At 34.5% G+C, this 23,585-nt stretch overlaps 1 long non-coding RNA gene across 1 annotated transcript in view; it reads left to right on the forward strand.

Annotated features, from left to right (window-relative positions):
* Positions 1-23,008, forward strand: part of LOC143226332 (uncharacterized) — a 104,428-nt gene extending 81,420 nt beyond the window's left edge. The window contains exon 2 of the long non-coding RNA XR_013014548.1: positions 22,228-23,008. This is a non-coding gene — a long non-coding RNA (uncharacterized LOC143226332). The remainder of the gene's footprint in view (positions 1-22,227) is intronic.
* The last annotated feature ends 577 nt before the right edge of the window (positions 23,009-23,585 follow it).

Raw genomic sequence — 23,585 nt, forward strand, 5'->3', positions numbered from 1 at the left:
ATTTAGCAGTGTAAGACTAGAGGGAAGGCAGCTAGTCATCACCACCCACCACCAACTCTTGGGCTACCCTTTTACCAACGAATAGTGGGATTGACCGTCACATTATAACGCCCCTACGGCTGAAAGGGCGAGCATGTTTGGCGTGAAGGGGATGCGAACCCGCGACCCTCAGATTACGAGTCGCACGCCATAACACGCTTGGCCATGTCTGGCATTTTTAGAAAGGAGTGAAACTTCGAAAATGTAAATGAAATTCCATTGAAATTTAGTTTATAATACGATTTAAAGTTAAGTGTAGATTGGTTATTTAAAACATGATCGTCTAAGAAAGATAGTTTGCAATTTGCTGATTTTTAAAATTAAACTTTATATAGGAATGCTTGGTATTTAAAAACTGGAAAAAGTCCTTAACCGAATTAACATTGTCAAACACCATAAAAGTAATATTTGCTTTAATACAATAGCTTGTTACCTGACTGTAATCAAACATTTTCATTTAAGCACCGAAAATGGTTAGCAAGATCAGGTGGAAGGATGGAGCCCATGGTCACTACATCTATCTGTTCATAGATTTCACCTCTATGTTAATCACAAAATATAACTGTTTCATTGCAAAATATAGAAGTGATTTAAAAACGTTTTTAGTTATATCTCGAACCATTTTTATTTGCAACAAACGCAAGGCTATAACAAAGATCAGTAACACCACATAGCGAGACCTAGTATGGCTAGGTGGTTAAGACTCTTGTAATCTGAAGGTCGCGGGTTCGAATCGCGGTCATACCAAACTTTCTCGCCCTTTTAGCCGTGGGGGCGTTATAACGTTACGGTTAATCCTACTATTTGTTGGTAGAAGAATAGCCCAAAAGCTGACGGTGGGAAGTGATGACTAGCTGTCTTCCCACTAGTCTTACAACGTTAAATTAAGGACGGCTAGCGCAGATAGTTCTCGAGTAACTTTGTGCGAAATTCAAATAGAAACAAACCACATAGCGGTATATTCATAAATGGTGATTCGATATCATAACTAACACAACGAATATCACCATTAAAATTTGTGTTTCAGTTTATTATAAAAAAATTCTAAAGTATCCTTAGCGTAATATTTGCTTCTTTCGGAAACTCTGAGACGTGATTACAGATTTTCCATGAACAAGTAACAGTTGATTATAATAAATATCTCTGTCGATGAATCTTACTGAGCCCATGCAAATCCTACAGTTTAAGCTTATTGTTCTATAAACTTTCTACATTATGACGCTGTCTTTATTTTATTATTTCCCAAGTTTGTCTTCCCTGATTGTTGTTAGATCGCTTCTTATTTGTATTCGCACTAGTTAGAATAATTTCTACTACGGAGTTTACTTTATTCAAAATCATAATTCCATGAATTTTTTTTCTGATTTCTTGATTGAAATTTTCTTGCATTTTTCAAACTTTCAAAGTCTTTGTGTCATCCTTGTTTTATATTATATCACTTTTCACTGAGTCTGACTGAAATCTTGTGATATCTCGAGGGTTCAACCAGTGACTTAAGTTTCAGCCTGTGTAATATTCTCTAAATAATAGATAACCACACAATTATCGGATAGTTTTGTTTTATAACGAGAGGATCGGGCAAACAATTTACCCAGTAATGTGAATAAGGAAACTCGGCTGTTGTTTAAGTTGCGTGAGGAATAAACAGATCGGACACGTCTGATGAGGCCCGGCATGGCCAAGCGCGTTAAGGCGTGCGACTCGTAATGTGAGGGTCGCTGGTTCGCATCCCCGTCGCGCCAAACATACTCGCCCTTTCAGCCGTGGGGGCGATATGATGTGACGGTCAATCCCACTATTCGTTGGTAAAAGAGTAGCCCAAGAGTTGGCGGTGGGTGGTGATGACTTTTATCGCTTTTGTATACTATCTTCCGTGTAGGATTTGCATTATTCGAAATTGAACCACGCAATATCATCAGCCATACTGTTTGTATGTTAAAGAATTATTAAAAATATTAATTTAGTAGTCAAAGTTAATGCGAACGTTGTTCACGAATAATTAATATGGTGTGCACAAGTACGTGTAATTGATCTAATAGAGATGTTAACCACGAAATACTGATCGATCTTTCCTCTAGATTGGTTTACACGGCGTACTGGAAACTCTACAGGTTGATAACTATTAATCAGAATAATAAAATTCACACGTTAAGACAGCTCGTTCGTAACTATGAAGGCCCAACGTGGTCAGGTGGTTTAGGCCCTCGACTCGTAATCCGAGGGTCGCGGGTTCGAATCCCCGTCACAACAAACATGCTCGCCCTTTCAGTCGTGGGTGCGTTACAATGTTATGATCAATCCCACTATTCGTTGGTAAAATAGTAGCCCAAGAGCTGGCGGTGGGTGGTGATGACTAGCTGCCTTCCCTCTAGTCTTACATTGCAAAATTAGTAACAGCTAGTGCAGATAGCTCTCGTGTAGATTTGCGCCAAATTCAAAACAAAACAAATCAAACCGTAACAATGAAAGTATTTTAATTATTTACTGTAATGTTTTCCCTAAGATGGTAATCGTAAGATATTTTTTGTCAAGGATGAAGGGGGCAGTTGCCTTGGGCACAAAGCTGCGAGATTTAGAAAAATGTCCAAAATTGTTTGCCATTGCACTCACAATGATGGCCTGCCCTGAACTCTAAATTGCCTTGTTACGACATTTATTTTTGCACTCTCCAGGTGTGTCACTGTAAATTTGAGAGAATATTTTCACTAAAGTGAAACCTATTTTTATTTGAAAGAAGCTAAAACACGTTTTACTTGTATGTATAATGGCTCATGTTTTAGTCAGATTTTCGTGTTAAACAATGACTGCTGGAGTGCCATTGTTTAAATATAAACATTACTTAAATAATATAATATATCACGTAGCAATATAAAGAAGTGGTTTTGACAAGTTTTTTAGTTTGGTGAGTTAGTAGAAATGTTTCGACATTCTACGTTTGTTTTTCCACGACAAGTAAATCACCCATGAGTTCAAAAGAAATAGTGGCTATGAACGCGAAACGCTTTATGATTTATCTTTTTGAAAATAGTGATATTATTTTTTCCAAAAAAATCATTGTCCTTTTCCTTTTTTTTTGTAATCGTTAAACAATACATTGTAATCCAAAGTAACAGTGCATGCAAAATATAATGCAAATACTTCATAACAAATTAAGATAGTTTTGTTGAATGTATTGTTGTTTATTAGTTATTAGAAAGCGTTACAATATAGTGAAAATAAACATGTTTGTTACAGTGCTAAGAACATGTATCAATACGATAGGAAAAATAAATCTTGGCGAAGTAAATTTCAAAACATGTGATAGCAATAGGTCAGTTTATTAATTTTCAAAACTTGCAAAATTGTGGAAGTGAATCCGTTTACTTTGCATAATTGTTACATTAAGTTTACTTGCTTTTAAATGCTACTTGAAATTGTAAGTTAAACGTATGCTATGGAATTGCTCCCCAGTAGCACAGCGATATGTCTGTGGACTTATATTTTTTAAAAACCGGGTTTCTATACCCGTGGTACTTTTTATGGTTTTTGTGCTTAGTAACAAACAATAGTGTTAAATTAATGTTATTTAGTAACTTTCAAAAGTATTATGTCCCAGTATGGCCAGGTGGTTAAGGCACTCGACTCGTAATCCGGTGGTCACAGGTTCCAATCCCTGTCGCACCAAACATGCTCGTCCTTTCAGCCATGAGGGCGTTATAAAGTGACGGCCAATCCCACTATTCATTGGTAAAAGAGTAGCCCGAGAGTTGGCGGTGGATGGTGATGACTATCTGCCTTCCCTCTAGTCCTAGACTGATAAATTAGGGACGGCTGGCGCAGATAGCCCTCGAGTAGCTTTAGACAAAATTCAAATCAAACGTATTAAAAACTGTAAAATAAAATCTTCAAAGTACATTACGAAATATTATAATTAAAAAACTTATCAGCTTTTAGAAGATGTCGAAGAATATCGGAATGAAAACTAGTTACTGTTATTAAATATATTTATTTGTTTTCAAAGCACCTTTCAAAATTGTAATTATGCTTAAAAATCGTACTTATTTACTTTCAAAAGACGGACAGAATTAAACCTGTCTGTTAGCTTTCAGAACACGTTGTAAAATGGTTGTATTAAAATTGTTTAATAACTTCCACAGTGACAGAATTAAATGTTTGTATGGTTTCTAAACACTCTATGAAATTGGAAACTGAACGTTCTTATCGTATTTAGTTTCAAATAACCTCTTGTCGTTTTCATACCACGTGACGAAACTGGAAACATAGACTTGTGTATTAGTATGTACTGACTGCATTGTGATTGTTTGTTTGTTTTTTTTAATTTCGCGCAAAGCTACACAAGGGCTATCTGCGATAACCGTCCCTAATTTAGCAGTGTAAGACTAGAGGGAAGGCAGCTAGTCTTCACCACCCACAACCAACTCTTGGGCTACTCTTTTACCAACGAATAGTGGGATTAACCGTAACTTTATAACGCTCCCACGGCTGAAAGTGCGAGCATGTTTGGTGTGATGCAGATTCGAACCCGCGACCCTCGAATTACGAGTCGAGTGCCTTATCCCCCTGGCCATGCCGGGCACGTATTGTGATTGAAACCCTCAAATTTCTCTTTGTATTGTTTTAAATTAATTTCTCAAACTTATAAAATTTATAACATTGACAGTGATTACCTATATCGTAAGTTGGAAGCACACTTTTATTTTTAAAGTTTGCTAAAATACATCTGGTATAGTAATCGAATATATTTTATGTAGAAGAAGTTAGTTAATAAAACATGAAATTACAATTATCTTTTCATTTTGCTTTTCAAGTTTTAAAGCGTTACTACCCTCTTACCAAACATCTATTAATGAAATATATTGTTTCGTATATATTTTGATTTTATTATGGGTATCCTTTTTATTTAACAGAAAAAAATAAAAAAATATGTTGATGCACAGAAAGATATTAAACTACATATATATGGATTAAATATGTTCCATATAACCTAAGAAAGCCTAATTTGATAATACATAATACACCTTTCGATTAATTTTTCATTACATTTCTCTTAGGCCTATAATTTGGAGTGACACTGTTTTGGCAATGCAAACATCTACAACAGTGTTTCTTAGCCGGATATACCAAATGACCCTCGTGTCTGGACTTTGGTCGTTTTGATTCCCCTCCTCTATTATCTCTACCAGGATGAAAAATAGTTCATAACAGGGGTGATATATGCACCTCGAGGACTTAAAGTCGGCTCAGGGCAGAGAAACAGTGCTTTATAACTCTAATATTAATTCATTTAATTATATGCATTGACTAATTTGTTTACGTACTTAGTTAAAAGCAAATTTAAATGCATAAATCCAAACTTTTTTCACCTTAGACTTAGGAATTAATTCAGGACTGCATTTGCAGCAGTGTTTACCACATCCTAACCCTCTCGCCTCCGATTCTTAACGTTAGAAATGCACTTTACTTAACTTTAGCAGCAGTGCTTACCACATTCTAGCCCTCTCACCTCCGATTCTTAACGTTAGAAATGTACTTTACTAAACTTTAGCAGCAGTGGTAACCACATTCTAGCCCTCTCGCCTCCGATTCTTAACGTTAGAAATGTACTTTACTAATCTTTAGCAGCAGTGGTAGCCACATCCTAACCCTCTCGCCTCCGATTCTTAACATCATAAATGTACTTAACTTTAGTCGACTTATAACGCTAAAAATTGGGGTTTGATATTCGTAGTAAACAGAGCACAGATAACCTATTGTGTAGCTGTGTGTTTAACAATAAACAAAGAACCAATATGCCTTCTACTTTGTTCAGGTATAAACATTAAAATTATTACCAATACATTTTACGGAATGGCAGTACCAAGCTCGTATCTGTGCCTTGCGACAAAATGTAAGAAACATACATTTAAGTTAATGCTTTGATATTATACCCATTATTTTTCAAACTTTTATTTGAAGTTGATGGTATAGAAATCAAGAACAAAATAGATCAATCTAATGTACAAAATATCCTTATCAGAATGTTATCAGTTGAAATATTGAAACCTGTAAGAAATGGACGAGTTCAACGCCCTGAAAAGTTGCTAATGTGGAACCGACCAGAAAAATATATATAATTTTCTATTTGTTTATTCTTGACGGCAGTTTTTTTACACAAAATAATGCTAGGTTTATCCAATATTAATATTTGTGTTCTTGTTATAGAATTAAGATATCTGTTGTAATTTTTTTATTCAACTTAGTAAAAGATCCAAAAGGGCTAAATGTTTTTACCTTATTACATGTAGCATTGTAAAAACTTCGTATGTTCAAAGCATGTAAATGAAAGAGGTTAGTCCATTTTTGGTGGGCTGTGGATTCTAGGTTCGCAACCCGTAACCGCCAAAGAAATAAATAATAAGTAACTCATAACCACATTTTTTGGTTTTTGGTGCATTATAAGAGTAACTGTCAAATCCATCTATCTACGCGAGTAGCCCTGAAGTGGCAGTGGGTAATGTTGTTGGCTGTATAATTTCTCTCTATAGATTATTGCAAGATTAGTGATAAATAACCCATATAATTGAAGAGTACATTAACGCGAAATTAGACACAACAGACTCATAATGGCATCAGTTAATTACCGTTTTTTTTCCTCTGCTACATCTACGAGTCACCAGTTTAAAAATCATCAGGCTTAGTGACTACATAAAAACAAGAATTAAAAATATATATATAGTGAACACAATGTTTATCAGTAGTACTCTTGTGAATTTCGCTTGCTTTGTTCAAAGAAAAATGCTTTGTTCATTATTAAAACACAAAATATTCTGGAATAAAATCGGGCGGGTAACTTAATATCGTGTGAAGCGAGCTCCGGGGATGTCGTAATAAAGAACACAAATTTCATCGTAATTTTTGTGTTATTTATTAGGAAAATAAATTATTGATAGGTAGTAAATCGTAAATCTAAAATATAAATTAAACATAAACATTCTTAAACGGTGTAATGTGAAGTATATGAATATTGTATTTGATAATTCCACAGATATCAGCTTATGAATTTTTAGATTTGTCCCAGTTTCAGATATGTTTTTGTTACTTGAGATATTTTTACTATTTGAAAATACAGGTTTAGAACTAATTTCTCTTGGATGGTGTTTATTTATAATACAAATAACCTTTCTGTCAGTTATTACAAAATATCTTAAAGGTTTTAGTATAATTATTGATCACAGAAATTAAAGAAATGATTCGATACCCGCAATATATTTCCACATGCTACCATTTTGAACGAACAGATTTTATATTGGATGTTGGATAGTTTTTTATGTATAATAAATAGTACAGTGTAATAAATCTACTGTTTCTTCATGAGTTGGAAAATAAGAAAAATCCTTTACTTTGACGATCGCTTCTTGTCTTAAAATTCGAAGGTTTATTTGTGCGATCACTGCTTGTTTTATTGTGCTGTTTGACGAGTTAAAGGCAATCGTCCTCAATGAAGCAGTTAAGTTGAAGAAAACAATGGACTTCTAACTGTCACACGTTTATAAACAAAACTATACCATTAAACTACACAATTGGCAAAAGTTCAAACTCCTACCACCTTACCAGATTTCCATGGCACCCACACAGTGATTCGACTGCTTAGTTATTGTTTGGAAAAGAAAATCCATCATCAGCCTGTGATTTTTCATAGCGAGTATTGCTAATCATTGATGTAAGTTGTAATGAAAGCTATAAGAGAAGGAGATGTTACGCTATGAGCCTACAAATTGGATTAGGAATGATCAGTTACGTAGGAGCGCCTAACATATCAATTTAATTTAAACTAACTTCGCTTTCATGATTCGTCACTTGTTACTTATGTTCTATACATCTTTCTTATATTGAGCCACACGTGGCGCAGTGGTTGTTGCGCCAAGCTACGATACGGACTTGAAGATTCAAAGTTCGAGTCACTTTATAATGCTAAGCATAGGTTTAGCAATGAACGCGCTAAAAATTAACAATAGGCCACAGACGCTACTGACTACCTGTACATCCTCTGATCAACAGTTCCAGACAATGTGTCGTATGAAGTGCCTCTCAAGTTGAAAAAAAAAAAAAACATACCACACAGAAATTCTGATTGTTGAGATGTTTTAAAAACAACTAGAAATAAATTCGGATAAACATTTAAGTACACACATAAACATGAACTTTGTATTCAATTTATTTAAATATTTTTAAGTTAATGTGTGTATGTGTTTTTCTTATAACAAAGCCACATCAAGCTATCTGCTGAGCTCACCGAGGGGAATCGAACTCCTGATTTTAGCATTGTAAATCCATAGACTTACCGCTGTACTAGCGGAGTGCTTTTAAGTTAATAAAAGCAGGTTTAAGCGAGTCAAACAACTTTGTTAACTACTTTCAGACAGCTATCAAAAGAAATAAATGTATAAACGTTACTAACCAATAGTTTTTAATGACTCTTGCAGTCTGTTTTATATGAAACGTTGTGATAAATGTAATGTTCTTATATGCTAGTTTTGGTTTTTAATTTTCTCCATTGGTGGGTTAAGGGAAAGGTTACAAATTTGCGACAGTAAAGTTTGTTAGTTAATTTTAACGACAATATGTAAGTAACTTTCGTCATAATTCGCGTCTGATTATTTAGTCAATTTCCTGGTGATAAGTATTTACACTTATTGTACATACTGGTTAGCGTTCTTTGCAATAAGTTAGTAAAATTAATAAAAAATATATATTTTATGAGAAAGTATGTATCATTAATTTTTTGTAATTAGTTTGTTTATTTTAATTAAACAAAGATGTATGACTTAATAGCGTTTGCTTCTGCTGGACTGAGAAGCCAGTAAGATGGATCAACGTTTCCATATCAGACATTAGTATGGTTGTTGTTAATTGTAAATTCACACAATGTCATATCTCTGCTGTGCCGTGACTACGGATTTCGAACCCCGGTATTTGGTAATATAAACCTTGAAGCTTACCTCTGAGCTTGCCCGGCATGGCCAGGTGAGTTAAGGCGTTCGGCTCGTAATCTGAGGGTCGCGGGTTCGAATCCCAGTCGCACCAAACATGCTCGCCCTTTCAGCCGTGGGGGCGTTGTAATGCGACGGTCAATCCCACTATTCGTTGGTAAAAGAGTAGCCCAAGAGTTGGCGGTGGGTGGTGATGACTAGCTGCCTTCCCTCTAGTTTTACACTGCTAAATTAGGGATGGCTAGCACAGATAACTCTCGTGTAGCTTTGTGCGAAGTTAAAAAACAACAACAAACAAACCTCTGAGCTTCTGGGCCAAACGTTAATATACACCTTTTGTAGATCGCTGTGATAAAAGTAACAAGTTTTAACATGTGCGTTAACACTTATTCTCTATTTAATGAAGTCAAGTAGTTCAGTCTTTCGGTCTTCAGAGCATGCTAGTGTTATTGGTGCGTGATTTCAAAGGGCATATTAAACTAAACTGAAAAAAATATATATCACCTTAGTTTTTCAAAAGCAGATTCAACCTGAATTTCGATAAAGGAAAGTTAAAACTAGGCATCAGTATGATATTATATATTATTGTCAAACTAGCAGAGACTTGTAAAATATTTACAGTCAATTTAGTATCTTTAATGCAGCTGCACTTCTTTGAGGACACAATTCTTAAAATAATAGTTATTGCAGACATTGAAATCTAAATCCACTCGCTTTAGGCTTAACATTAGTTAAGCCTTATATAAGTACAACCTGTATTCGATAAAGGGATAAATTAACACTAAATTCTGTACGTTTCTTTGCTCTTTTTTAGTAAAGGCTAAATTTTAGGATAAGTAATACTTCGGTAAATAAACTTGTAATATTATTCTACGATCCAAGGTTAAACTTTCATTCCAAATTTTTATAAGCTTTTAATATGTTGTTGTACAAAATGTTTACTAAAGTATTGTTATATCCGCTGAAATGAAGCGCATGCGCAGTTAGATACTACAGAAAGATTTGTTTGTTTTTTTTCATTTCGCGCAAACCTACACGAGGGCTATCTGCACTAGCCGTCCCTAATTTAGCAATATAAGACTAGAGGGAAGGCAGCTAGTCATCACCACCTATCGCCAATTCTTGTGCTACTCTTTTACCAACAAATAGTGGGATTGACTGTCACATTATAACGCCCAAACGGCTGGAAGGGCGAGCATGTTTGGTGCGACGGGGATTCGAACCCGCGACCCTCAAATTACGAGTCGAGTGTTTTAACCACCTGGCCATGCCGGGCCATCAGGAGTTTAGTTTCTCCCAGTTGACACAGCCAGTAGCCCGAAGTGGCTTTGCTATAAGAAAAATACACTCCATTCACATTTCAGGGTGAAAGTAAATTCCGAAACGTATCCGAGCCTGATGAGTTGTAATACTATAAAATCGTAAGTTGTTTGCATTTTTCTGAAAAGTTGTAAAAAGGTACTTATTCATTACTGTTAGAATTTCTAGTAAGATGAGCAAATAATTTTTTTATTATTTTGTTGTAGGTTTTTAATTCAGTTTCAGTCAGGTTGCTTGAATTGTTTACGATACGTATATGTTATGTAACCAAGTGTTCGTTTCACGTTTTATAGTTTTTGTTTTGCGAAATCTGCTAATTAAAACACATGGCTAAGCTTCCATAACTGCGAGCTGCTTTAATGTGACGTTTGGAGCAGTTAAGCAAATTACTGTGTCAAGATAGACATAATAAAAGTAAGTATAGATATAGCGGAAATAATTATTTCTTTAATTAAAGAAAAAAAAATTACAATTTAAACGAACTGAACGTGTCTTATTCTAAGAAACAGGTACTATCCAGAAATGATTAGTTACACATTTCACAGGTCTATGAGATAAATCTTTCCAGTTGTTTGTTTACCTTGGGTAATTTTGTTCTCATATTTCAGCGACTTGTTACCCAATGTCCTCCTTACACGTGGTGTCCTCGTGGTCTGCTGCTTTGATAACATTGTTCGTTTGCTGCGTTTAATAGCAAAACTGGTTTGCAAATTTTAAGAGATGGATGGATGTGGTGATGATTGATTTCCATTGAGGCCACAGGTGGAACGGTCCATTACGCTAGTCCATTTATTGGAGAACAGTAGATCGGTATCAGAATAATTCGTCAAAAATGACTCTTCTCAAATATGTTTCAATAAAACATTACATTAACCAGCCATCAAATAAATGTATTATATCCAGGACACAGATCTCCATATTATCATAACGACTACAGGAAACTTTGTATATTCCTAATGTTTAGATATATTTATTTTAAAAGAAATAATTAAAATAAAGTCTAGAAACAATCGGTTACTATTCGTGCTGAAAATAAAGTGTATCATTTCAGTTTGTTTGTACAAATTTATGCACAAAAGTATAGATACTGGACTATCAGCGCTGTGCTCTTCGTGAGTATCAAACCCAGAACTTTAGGTTATAATCTCACACGCTAACCGCTGATCTACCTTTGTTTATTTCAGTTTGGAATATTGGTTAATTCCAGTGCGAAAAAACATTAAAACATTACAAATATGAACCAAAGTGCAAAGTAAGTGGGTTTTGAAGAGGCTCATTTGTCTGTTCAGGTTAATTAAACATCGATAACGACTTGAGTTTTAACAACACACATGAAATGTGTGACGTTTCAAACAGTACCATACTCGACAAGCAAAGAACAACATTCCTGTTTAAGACACTAAAGCATAATACCTGTCGAAGAGGTTTGAGTTTGATCAGGTACTCATTACACAGGAGGTGTTCTTGATTTACTGATTTCAAATATTCTAGTAGTTCTTGTTTTTACGAGACTGAACTGTATAGAGTACAGTCACTACATAAAGAAAGTTAAGAGAACTTTTCTGTACAGTTATACTCCACTATCTTTAAAATCAACTTACTTCAAAGTACTTGTTTTATGCGAATGAGCACAAACTAAATCAGCTAAAAGATTTTTACTTAAGGCATTTGTAGGGAGTTCACACGTATTAAAATACATGTTTTACAGTTTTGTGATAATCGGTATAGTCGGATCCGTAGGTCGTAATTAAAGTTTGTTTCCTACGATTTTTAGAAGTCCTCGATTGTGTAGCTTTTATTCGCTATAGTCGCTTGGAAATAGACTACATAATTATATGGTTAGTGTTATCATTATTACTGGCCTACAAGGAATATATACTTTATACACGTTTTTCGTAGTTTCGGTGTTCTTATTAACTGCCATATTCAATTCATGGTACGATGATTGACCTTAAGCAGACAATATATATTAGCAGGATATGGTCACTAGTGTGTAATTCAGTCATTTTTACCTTTTTGAACACATGTTATTGTATGCCTATTCAAAATAGACGTAAGAGTGTACGTGAGCATATCCTTATCGTTTTCGCTGTAAAGTTATTTATTTTACAGACACATTTTACGAAATCAGTAAAACTAGTTCTTTAGCCAACCTCAAAGAGTGTGTTGATGTTTTTAAAGAAACTGTAAATGAAAGTGTTTCCCAATACTGATCTGAAAAAGTGTTTATGAAACATAGTAATAAAACTTAATAGAAGTAGATAAAAAATTACATTCGGTGGTACAAGTTTTCAACATTTTGAAGTTTATTTATATTCCAAGTAACTATGAACCTACTCTGCATAATGTTATAGTTATGACATGGTAAAACCACTGATATACTGTCAGTTACTTCTACAGTTGATTGTAAGGGAAATGGAGTATCTGACGATCTGTTACTTGTTCTGAAATACAAATGGATTGATAAGTGATCCGATGTAACATATAGTGATCTCATCTAATCTTATCTCTGTTGAAACGTTGAAGTGAATCACAAAGTTAATATGCTCGAAATTGTTTACGAATCACGTTTTGACCTTAAAAACAAAATTGAATTTTTATATAAGTGACGAGTCATCGGTCAAGTTGAAGCTGGTCGATGCCAGTAGATTGATAAAAAATTCACCACAAGTGTCTGAAAACGTTAGACGTTTCCTAACTAATGTCACAGTTGCTTAAATACAAAAGAAGTCTTTGTCTGTAACTAAACCAGATTACAGTCATCTGCTGTTATGTCTGCGGACTTACACTGTTAAAAACCGGGTTTTGATACTTGTGGTAGGCAAAACACAGGTACTTCTTTATGATTTCAGAATGTTCATGCAAAGTTGTACAAAAAGATAAATGTTAAGCTAGTTAACTCCACAAATCGTCAACTGTTTTGGACTGCTTTTGTCTGACCGAATGAATAGCAGGATTTGATCCGCGTTCTTATAGCGTACTCACGGCCCCAATTGTACGTTTTATGGTGACGATTCTCGGGCCATGAATTCACAGTCCTAGTAGGCTAAACACTATGCTAAGTTCGGCCTACTCTTGGTAAGGAAGTATTGAGTAACTTTACCGAAAATTATTTAATTATTCACGTGTACATTAGGGTCACACAAAAATGCAGTATTAATGTTTTGAATGTGGTGGTTATAAAGTACGATTTTAGGATGTGAAAAACAACAACAACAACAAACGAAATGTAGATGTGAGTAATATATTCATTACACCGAACCATTGTAATAGTGTGGATATGGTACGGATATTTATTGTTCGCAAGCTAGTAATTAAAGCATTATTTAAGAAAAAACAGGATTTTCTGATTATTGGAAACCAATGACTTTGCTCCCGTACAAATATGATTTATAGTGGGTCCCTGCAGACGTGGTTTGATAGTCCATCCATCATATGGCTTGAGACATTTGACAGGCGGAAAACAACGGAGATTCTGTACGCCTCTTTAACTAGCTTTAAGATTACTAAGGAAACATAATCTCAAATGGGCAGCTCACTGAATAAAATGTTCATAGTTAAGTCAGAAAGATAAACCATTTCACAACTGTTTTGACAGACCAGCTTCGCTAACGTTTGGTTAAGTGTTTATTACTATGATTGAGAGTGTGCAATCTATCTATTTATAATCCCGCATTGTAGCTTGTACCCTAGGATCTTTTCAATTGATGCACCGTTTTTTGTTTCGGTTTGTTCATGAGTTAAAATAATAAGTTATATGTGTATATATATATATATATATAAATTAGACTTTTAGAGAAAAATCACTTTTAAAAACTATGGTTGTAATTTAGTGAATAAATAGTTGTAAAGGTAATTTTTCTCTGAAAGTCTAACTTCCTTACGTTATCACCTTTACATTCATCTACTTACACACGCACGCACCTACATATCGGCGAATTTATTGTAATATTTGTTAAACTGTGAACAAGGATTTGATCACCACTTAGAAAGTAATAAAATTAGCTTTTTCTTAAAAGCGGAGGTTCACTCCACTCGCAATTGCATTTACTAAAAAAGAAGCTGAACATTTGTAATCACAGACTGTGAACGTAAGTTTAGCCACGGATATATAATCATCAACTTTCATGAACAGTTGTTAGGGTGTGGAGACATTTCTCTCTCTCTCATTTTCAGTGGAACAACTGTTTTTTATTAACGTAGTTATTCTAGGAATCTGGCTATAATAGATGTATTTAAAATTGTGAAATTCTTGGGTGATCATAGAAGAAATGTTAATTATAATTACTGAATTTACATAAACAAATCTTACTTGATGGGTTTGTTTGTTTTTTGTTTTTGAATTTCGCGCAAAGATACTTGATGACTATCTGCGCTAGCCGTCCCTAATTTAGCAGTGTAAGACTAGAGGGAAGGCAGCTAGTCATCACCACCCACCGCCAACTCTTGGGCTACTCTTTTACCAATGAATAGTGAGATTGACCACCACATTATAACGCCCCCACGGCTGAAAGGGCGAGCATGTTTGGTGCGACAGGGATGCGAACCCCCGACCTTCAGATTACGAATCTCACGTCTTAATCCACCTGGTCATGCCGGGCTTTACTGGATGGGAATAACAAGAAACATAATATTATAAGAATTCTGGGAAGGAGAAGTTTTTACTTTAAAATATTGAAGAGCCTTAGAAAAGTCTAATTAATTGGTGGGATATTGCCAATAGAAAAAAATAAATCATAAATATATTATATGTGCGTGTAGGCTAAACGCCATTAAGAGCGGGAATGTTGTAGGTTATATCATCAGTTGATGATGGCTGCAGTTTAAGGGTTAAGGAAAGTAAATCATTGTAAAGTTGTTACTTCCTGGAATATATATTAAAGTATATAAATAGAAAAGTAAAAGTGAAAACTTGGAGAAGTGAACAAAAACACTGATGAATATGATGTCATTTATTAAGCATCTGTAAAATTTGTCCCCCAGTAGCACAACAACATACCTGCTGATTTACAACGATAGAAACCGTGTTTCGATGCCTTTTCTAAGCACAGCACAGTTAGTTCATTTTGTAGCTTTTTGTTTACTTGAATTCAAACAAAAAATCGAAGAAACTATAAAATTTATTAACATGAATTTGTAAAGATAGTATTTATACAAAAAGGGTTTTCTTGATATATTATTTTTTGTTTGTATACGCTAAGCTGGGTTCCGGACCTTACGGGTCCGGGGTTTGAGAATTAATGTTGCTGAACACTCTCCACACTTTTAGGTGTTATAAAAGTGACAGATACTCCCGTTTTTTTAAATAAAGAGCTAGATAAAGCCCTCGATGCGGATAATGCTAGTTTACTATCATTATACTATTTGATAGCTTAAAATTAGGGAAGTCTATAATTGAATACTATTGAATTTTTGACCTGACTCTTTATGCCACGTGTGTATAATGCAGAAAATCTTGTATTATCTCTTTAGTAGATTACAGGTATACTAATAATAATCATATAGGTAGCTCATTTTGGTTTGTAGAGGTGTGTTTCATTTTCCGTTTAATATTATATGGAAGATATTTATTGTTACTATTGTCTATAATATTTGATATTGTTTATTATTTTGATTGGTGCTCGGATAGATACAGCTGAAATAAACGTGTATTTTCTGTCTTTTAAAAATCAAGTTCATATTTCAGAATAAGTTATATATTCATTCGATAAATGTATTTGTTTTTGTTTCTTTTAGTCGCGGCATAGTGGCTCATAAAATGGCTCTAAGTTTTTTAAGTACAAAATTTTAGTTCATAACCCCGTCATGTTTTGACCGATTTGAGATTTAATTATAGCTTTAGACTCAGAGACGTCAAGCCCTTTCGATTGATGTATTTGGCTACTATAATCCTGCCTTAAAGAATTTCAGTTTGAGACATCGGCTAGTAGAGATTCTGATGAGTAATAAAATCGAATTGGGTGTTCATGTGCCCCACGTCTGGTCGTCCTGCTTGCGCACAGAAATATAGCTAATAAAAAAAAAGGGTTTCGTATGTTAATTTATTATAATTCTATCTAAAATAATTTCAAGTGTTGCAGCTGTTGAAGATATCCTCATGTTATCTGACGTTTTACTGAAAGAAATGTAAGCTGATAAAACTTATTTTGTATATTTTAAGCCAAGTTGTAGATTGATTTTTTGTTTTGTAAAAATCTAATTAAATCCTAACTTATCACCATTTTTATATATTATTGGAAAACATCTATGATGCATTAAATGTCCTATTTATTATTTGAACACGAAATTCGTAAAGTACTTGAATTCTATCGAATAAATTCGGGATCTAATTCATATCATTTCTTTTCAAACCAAACTATAAGATTCGATTACGCTCTTAAAACTGAGTTTCTTGTGTTATGAACGTGTTTAAATGCATTGTGAACACTTATTTGTATCAACATTCCCAACCAATGCGTTCTTTATTGTTTTATCTGTTAGCACAGTAAAATAGATTGTAATTTAAATATTCTACGTTACATTTTATGTATAAGTTAGATTAAGAAAGACATTTTGTTTTGTATGTTTTTTTCTTTTCAAAATTAGAATTAATGTATTTAACAACTATACTCTAGTTTATGGTGAAATATTAACAGATGATAATCAAAGCAATCTGTATGTTCTATTTTTCTTAATAAAACACCTTGATATCCTCATCAGTAGTACATCTTTTATTAACATTTTTCTGTTTCCGTGTTTTTAAAGCAACCTTTTAGGCCCGGTATGGCCAAGCGTGTTAAGACGTGCGACTCGTAATCTGAGGGTCGCAGGTTCGCATCCCCGTCGCGCCAAACATTCTCGCCCTTTCAGCCGTGGGGGCGTTATAATGTGACGGTCAATCCCACTATTCGTTGGTAAAAGAGTAGCCCAAATGTTGGCGGTGGGTGGTGATGACTAGCTGCCTTCTTTCTAGTCTTACACTGCTAAATTAGGGACGGCTAGCACAGATAGCCCTCGAGTAGCTTTGTGCGAAATTAAAAAACAACAAACAAAAAGTGAAAAGAGAAATGTATCCACCGAAGGTGGAAATGCAAGCTGGTACTTTTTACCTCAATAAGATGTACACCAATTAATTCTGATTAAAACCACAAAACTCATCTCTTCTACACTTAACTGTGGTATCCGATTCACAGCAAACCACACAATATGTGAAAACATAAGAATGATATGCGTTTGTTCCTGTTTCTTCCTATGTATGTCTATGTGGTACATGGAGACAACAAAGTCTGTTGGATTTTTGTTAGAACCGACAGTTCCAAATTGGGATGGTTGCAACTAAATATTATGGGCCTCTGACCAGACTGTTTAAGATTGTGTCTTATAAGGTTTTAAAGAAAATAACAAATAAGCATCATAAAAAGTTCTTATTGGACCAGGATATAACTCGGGGGGGGACACGTTAGTAAGTAGGTTTCGCTGGTGTAAACCTAAATAGAAAAAGCACTCAAAAACAATACAACGATGACACTTCTAATTCTTCTAGAACATTACACAGTTTTGCTTTTCTCAAATCGCGAAACATATAAACATATTTTGAGGGATAAACACGTTTGTTTTTAGTGAAAATAAATCGCTATATTTGTATTTTTGCTTGACTGCAAAAAAGCTAGTATATTATATATGGAAATTAATAGGGTGGTGTATGTGGGTGGCCGTCTACTATGGCTATTAACCACTCAATCTAATGAGAGTAAAATTACTCCTCCAGAGTAGTCGCGAGATGATTTATGTTTCTCAATGGGCCATGAACGTTTTGGCTTGGTGGGCTGCCCGTCTTTGGTCGTGTTTGCTTGCTTACCAATCTTGGAACCGGTACAAATAAAGTATACATATCTTGTTCCGCTAGCCAAGTGACATGTAGCACCACATGATGGATGAAGTTCTGCGTGGCCTCAACATTGGTCACACCTACAGAACGCCACCTCGCGTGTGAGATCATAAACAAATATCATAGCAGTATAACTAAAGTAATTTTAAAATGTGCTGCATTCCCAGTGGTTTGCTCGTGGCTATCTAGCATGGGACTGAAATACTAAATTAAGTTTATATTTTTTATTTTGCTTAGTTAATCTATATATATATAAATGAAAATTGATAATGAAAACAGCTTAAAATAAGTACTCATAAAGACAGAAACAAGGAGATATTCTTGAGTGTTACTTGAATAGATAGAATTAAGAACACGATTTTCATTGTATTTGACCATCTTCTTAGATACTGAAGAAATATCAAATGTAAGAAATCCTCATACTGAAAAAAAATCAGAATTTTAATTTCATGTTGGCAAGTAAAAAGTGCTGACGAGACGGTCTTTATCGTTTCGTGATGATTGCTTCTGTGTGTATCATATGTTTTGAAACAGCTGTTTAAGCTTTTTACTCTTTTTCTGAGTTTTCAGGTATCTGACTTCTGTTTGGTAATTTTAATTTTGTTTATGTTATTTTGTGAACAAATTGAGTCGTTGTTGTATCCAACAAATCAACGTTCTAAGCCACGTGGTTGATTTATTATGCTACGAAAGCACTGGAAACAAATGCGCCTTTCAATAAATAGAGATCTTCGTATTTAGTATCTTTTTGGTAATCTATGGTATACTGGTTTTTACTTAAGCTAATGTACAAATCAATCAGAGCAAGTAGTAGAATTGATTAAAAAACTTCTGTCTAAATTCTGTTTATGTTTATTGAGATACAGTAGTTGATTCGATGACGAACGTAAATCAGTGAGAATTCTCCATTACTTTGAGCACGCAATACGATAATTACGTCTTCTTTTATCTTACGTCTGTTATCTCTATCTTGGAGTCCTTTTGTCTGTCTTTTATCAAATCTCCAAAACACACTATTTACATATAATTATAGGTTATCAAACAATATTGAAATGTATTTGCGATGGGCAGTCTTCCGTGCATTACTTAGTTAGTTTTGATGGTTTGTTTGTGGATTTCGCGCAAAACTACACGAGGGGTATCTGCGCTAGCCGTCCCTAATTTAGCAGTGTAAGACCAGAGGAAAGGAAGCTAGTTGGAACCACCCACTTCCAACTCTCGAGCTACCCTTTTACCAACGAATAGTGGGACTGACCGTCACATTATATCGCTCTTATGGCTGAAAGGGTGAGCATGTTTGGTGCGATAAGGATTTCAATTCACGACCTTCGGATTCCAAGTCGAGTGCCTTAACCACCTGGCCATCCCAGGCTTAGTTTAAATGGGGCAGTACTTTTTTGTTTCGTTTGTTTATCGGTACTCTTACCACCACTGGTATCGAAACTTGATTCTTTACGTGATAAGTCCTTATACTTGCTGCTGAACTACTGAACAAAGGTAACTTCATAATATTTTTATGTGACGAAACTTAAGTCAGAAAACTTTTTTGCACTAAAACTTATACTGGCAGGCCCGGCATGGACAGTTGGTTAAGGCACTCGACTCGTAATCTGAGGGCCGCGGGTTCGAATCTCGTCACACCATATACGCTTGTCCTTTCAACCGTGAGGGGCATTATAATGTGCGGTCAACCCCACTATTCGTTGGTAAAAGAGTAGCCCAAGAGTCGGAGGTAGGTGGTGATGACTAGCGGCCTTTCCTCTAGTCTTACACTGCAGAATTAGGAACGGCCAGCGCTGATGTCCTCTTGTAGCTTTGCGCGAAATTCAACAGCAAACAAAACCTATATTGGTGCCATATATTACACGTAAAACTATTATTCTCAATGTATTTTGTGTTTTTTTTTCTTTTTTGTGGAAAATGTGCATGCTTATAATCTTATTTTCATAGTTTTCGTTCGTAAAATGTAAGAAAATACATTTTTTGTCATTGTAATTTTTTGCTCTCTCTGATGGAAACTATAATATTTAGTTACAAAATACACCTACATTGTTTTTGGTTTGTTTGTTTGTTTCTAACTGCATAAAGCGACACAATGGGCTTTTTGTTCTTTGTTTACCATGGGTCTCAAAATCAGGTTTCTAATGTTGTAGGTAGGCAAACATAACTCTGTGCCACTGAGAAGTTTTATTTTGGTGCTGTAATAAAAGGAAAAATATCTCTATGATATCGTAATTTGTGTTATCACAAAATATTTGTTCCTTTTAGCTGTGGGTGAGTTAGAAAAATGACAGTCACTCTCTTAGTGTGAATGATATTTGACAGGGTACTATTGACTGGCTGCCTTCCATGTGGTCAGTAGTCCAGAATTAGGTATTGCAGCAGATGTCCTTAATACCTTTGCCATACATGCAAATGCTTTGTGGTCATGGGCGCATGATTCGCACTCTTAAGGTCATAGATTCGAATCCATAAATAGGTTTACCAACTTTTGTGCATTTATTTTAAATACAAAATCATGTAATTAGTTATCTAGGATCAGAAATATAAAATGTGTTCAATTTAAGGCGTGTATAAACGTGGCGAGGTGGTTAGAGCGCTCGACTCGAAAACTGGTGGTCGCGGGTTCGAATTCCCGTTACACCAAAGCATGTTCGCTCTTTCAGAGGTGGCAGCATTATAATGTGACAGTCAATCCCCGTATTCGTTGGTCAAAGAGTACTCCAAGTGTTGGCAGTGGGTGGTGATGACTAACTATCTTTTTTCTAATCTTTCACTGCTAAGTTAGCGACAGCTAGCGCAAATAGCCCTTGTGTAGGTTTGCGCGAAATTCAAACCAAACAAAACATTGCTTTACTACTGCTACACAAGAAAATATTATTTGCCATTGTATTATATGTTAATTTTTTCTTTTCTGTGGAAATAATATATGTTTATTAAACAAGTCTCCTTTGGTACGGACATAAGGGAAGACATTACTTGACATTGCATTTCGTTCTGATTTCCTCTTCTCTGTGGAAACTGTTTCTGTTTCCAAAGTTGATTTCCTTAGTTTACAATGGTATTAACATAAAAGGGAAATTATTTTTTGTCTTGGCATTTTATGATCTTTATGTTTGTTTGTTTTAAGGCTGTGAGATAATGACAAGCACCTGATTCAATATAAATCTATATCATTAGTTTGCTGTGTTTGTGTTTTCTTTTTGTAGAAACTTTATGCGTATATAAAACTATCACCATAACTTTGTTTCATACTGCCACATGAAAAAAAACACCTCTTATATAATTTATGTTATGTTGTTCTTTTCCTGGAAACTATGTTTATTTACAACATCCATTTTCAATTTTTTTTAATTATCATATGACTAAATCTTTATTGTCGTTGTATAGTATGTCATGTTTCTTTTTTCTGTGAAAACTATATCTGTTTAAAAATCAATTTCCACAGATTAATTTCGTACTAGTACAAAGTGAAAAACCCTCAATGGCATAGCGGCATATCTAAGTTCTTATAACGCTAGAAATAAGGTTTCGATACCGGTGATGAGCAGAGCCCATGTAGTTTCTCGTGTAGCTTCGTGCTGGACTTCAAACGTACAAAGTGAAAACTTTTTTACCATTTTGTTTTGTTTTGCGTTTCTATTTTATGTGAAAGTATATCTAATTACAAATAAATATCCACAGTTTTCTTTCATATGTATATGTATATATATGAAAATATTTTCGTCATTTTAGGTTATGTTATTTTTCTCTTCGTATAGACACTGCTTTATACGTCTTTTTCCATAGTTTTCATTGATACTGTTATAAGGGTGAGTCATACTTGTCATTGTATTTTGTGTGGATTTTCTCTTTTATTTTTACAAAATTAGTTTCTTTGGTTTTCTTTCGTACCACTGCATGGGGAAATTGTGTTTTGTTTTGTTTTTTTTCTTCTCTGTTAAAATTATGCCTATTTGTCCATTTACACAGTTCTCATTTCTACTGCCATATAGCAAAGCTTTATTCTTGACATTTCATTTTTTTTTATAGAAATAGGCGCCGGTTGGCTCTGCTGTAGAGATCTGAATTTTGGAGTTGTGAAGCTGGGTTCGAATCTGTGCGAAACCATAAAATATTCCCATATTTATAAGCTGTGGGTGCGTTATAAGAGTTAGATGAATCCAGGATGGTGGAATGGTGCTTTTGACTGACTGGCTATCGTCTGATTGGGCTTAACGCGCCCCAATGGTTATCTTGCTGCACTATGGACTTCAGATTTTATGGTTCGTATTCCACGTCTATGGCCCGTGATGTGTTACGAGAGTGACAGTGAAATCCGACTATTTAGTCTGACAAGAGTTGGCGTTGACGAGTTCTCTCTAGTATATTATTTCAGAATTAGAGAGGGTTAGCGTACGTATCCCTCGAATAGTTTAACAAACGATCAAGATATACCGTACAGTATTTTGAAGTTAGGAACGGTGGTAAATAGTTTTAGTAGCTTTGTCATAAATATAATATACAAATAAAAAGTCTGTGGATGTAATGTCTCTATTTATAAAATCAGTTTCTTTATTTTACTGTGTGATACTACCATAAGGTGAAATATCTTACATTGCATTATGTTTGGGATTCCTTATTTATGTAAAAATTATGTGTATTTATAACATGTGGTTCCTTACTTTTCTTTCGCACTGATGTCAGGGAAAATACTTTTTATGTTTATTCTTTGCGTGTGTCTGTTTGTGTAAGTTGTCTTTGTTTCATCTTACAATAAATTTATATTAAACATCGTTTCAACAGCATACCTTTCATTGTAAACACTGAAGCAAATAAAGATTGGTTAACCCTTATTTTGCTTTCATGGAGAAAATTGAAAACCTTATTTATAGCGTATGGTTTGTATTAAAGCTGAAAGCAAATAAGAAGTACCTAATTCAGACACTGTTTTATACATTAGTATCGTTTGAATTTGGAATTATCTCAACATGTTTTAGTAAAAACTAAAATAGACCTTGGTTTTAAAACTCTTCAGGATGTTTAATTAACCAAGATGAAGATAAGAAAAAAGAAAGTGAAATTGTGTATAATTCTGTCTGCACAGCAGGACAAACAAAAACTTATGTTGGTAATCATTATATCTTTGGATGTATTTCCCTCTACGTCATCATCAACGGTTAGAGATGTTTTATTCGGTAAAGCTTAAAATTACGAAATCGACACTTTAGGTATTACTCGGTCTTTTTATTTTTCTTCGTTGTTTCTTGAATTTTAAGAATTCTCTTGTTTGTATAAACCAAGAAACCAGAAAAACCCAAAAACTTTCCAAAGCTAACGATCAACATTTTCTGAATTATAATTCTGTGATACATTTGTTAAAAGTGTTCAAAACGTGAAGAGTTCTTTTC

The sequence above is a fragment of the Tachypleus tridentatus genome, chromosome 9 (assembly GCF_004210375.1).
Source record: "Tachypleus tridentatus isolate NWPU-2018 chromosome 9, ASM421037v1, whole genome shotgun sequence".
Lineage (NCBI taxonomy): Eukaryota > Metazoa > Arthropoda > Merostomata > Xiphosura > Limulidae > Tachypleus > Tachypleus tridentatus.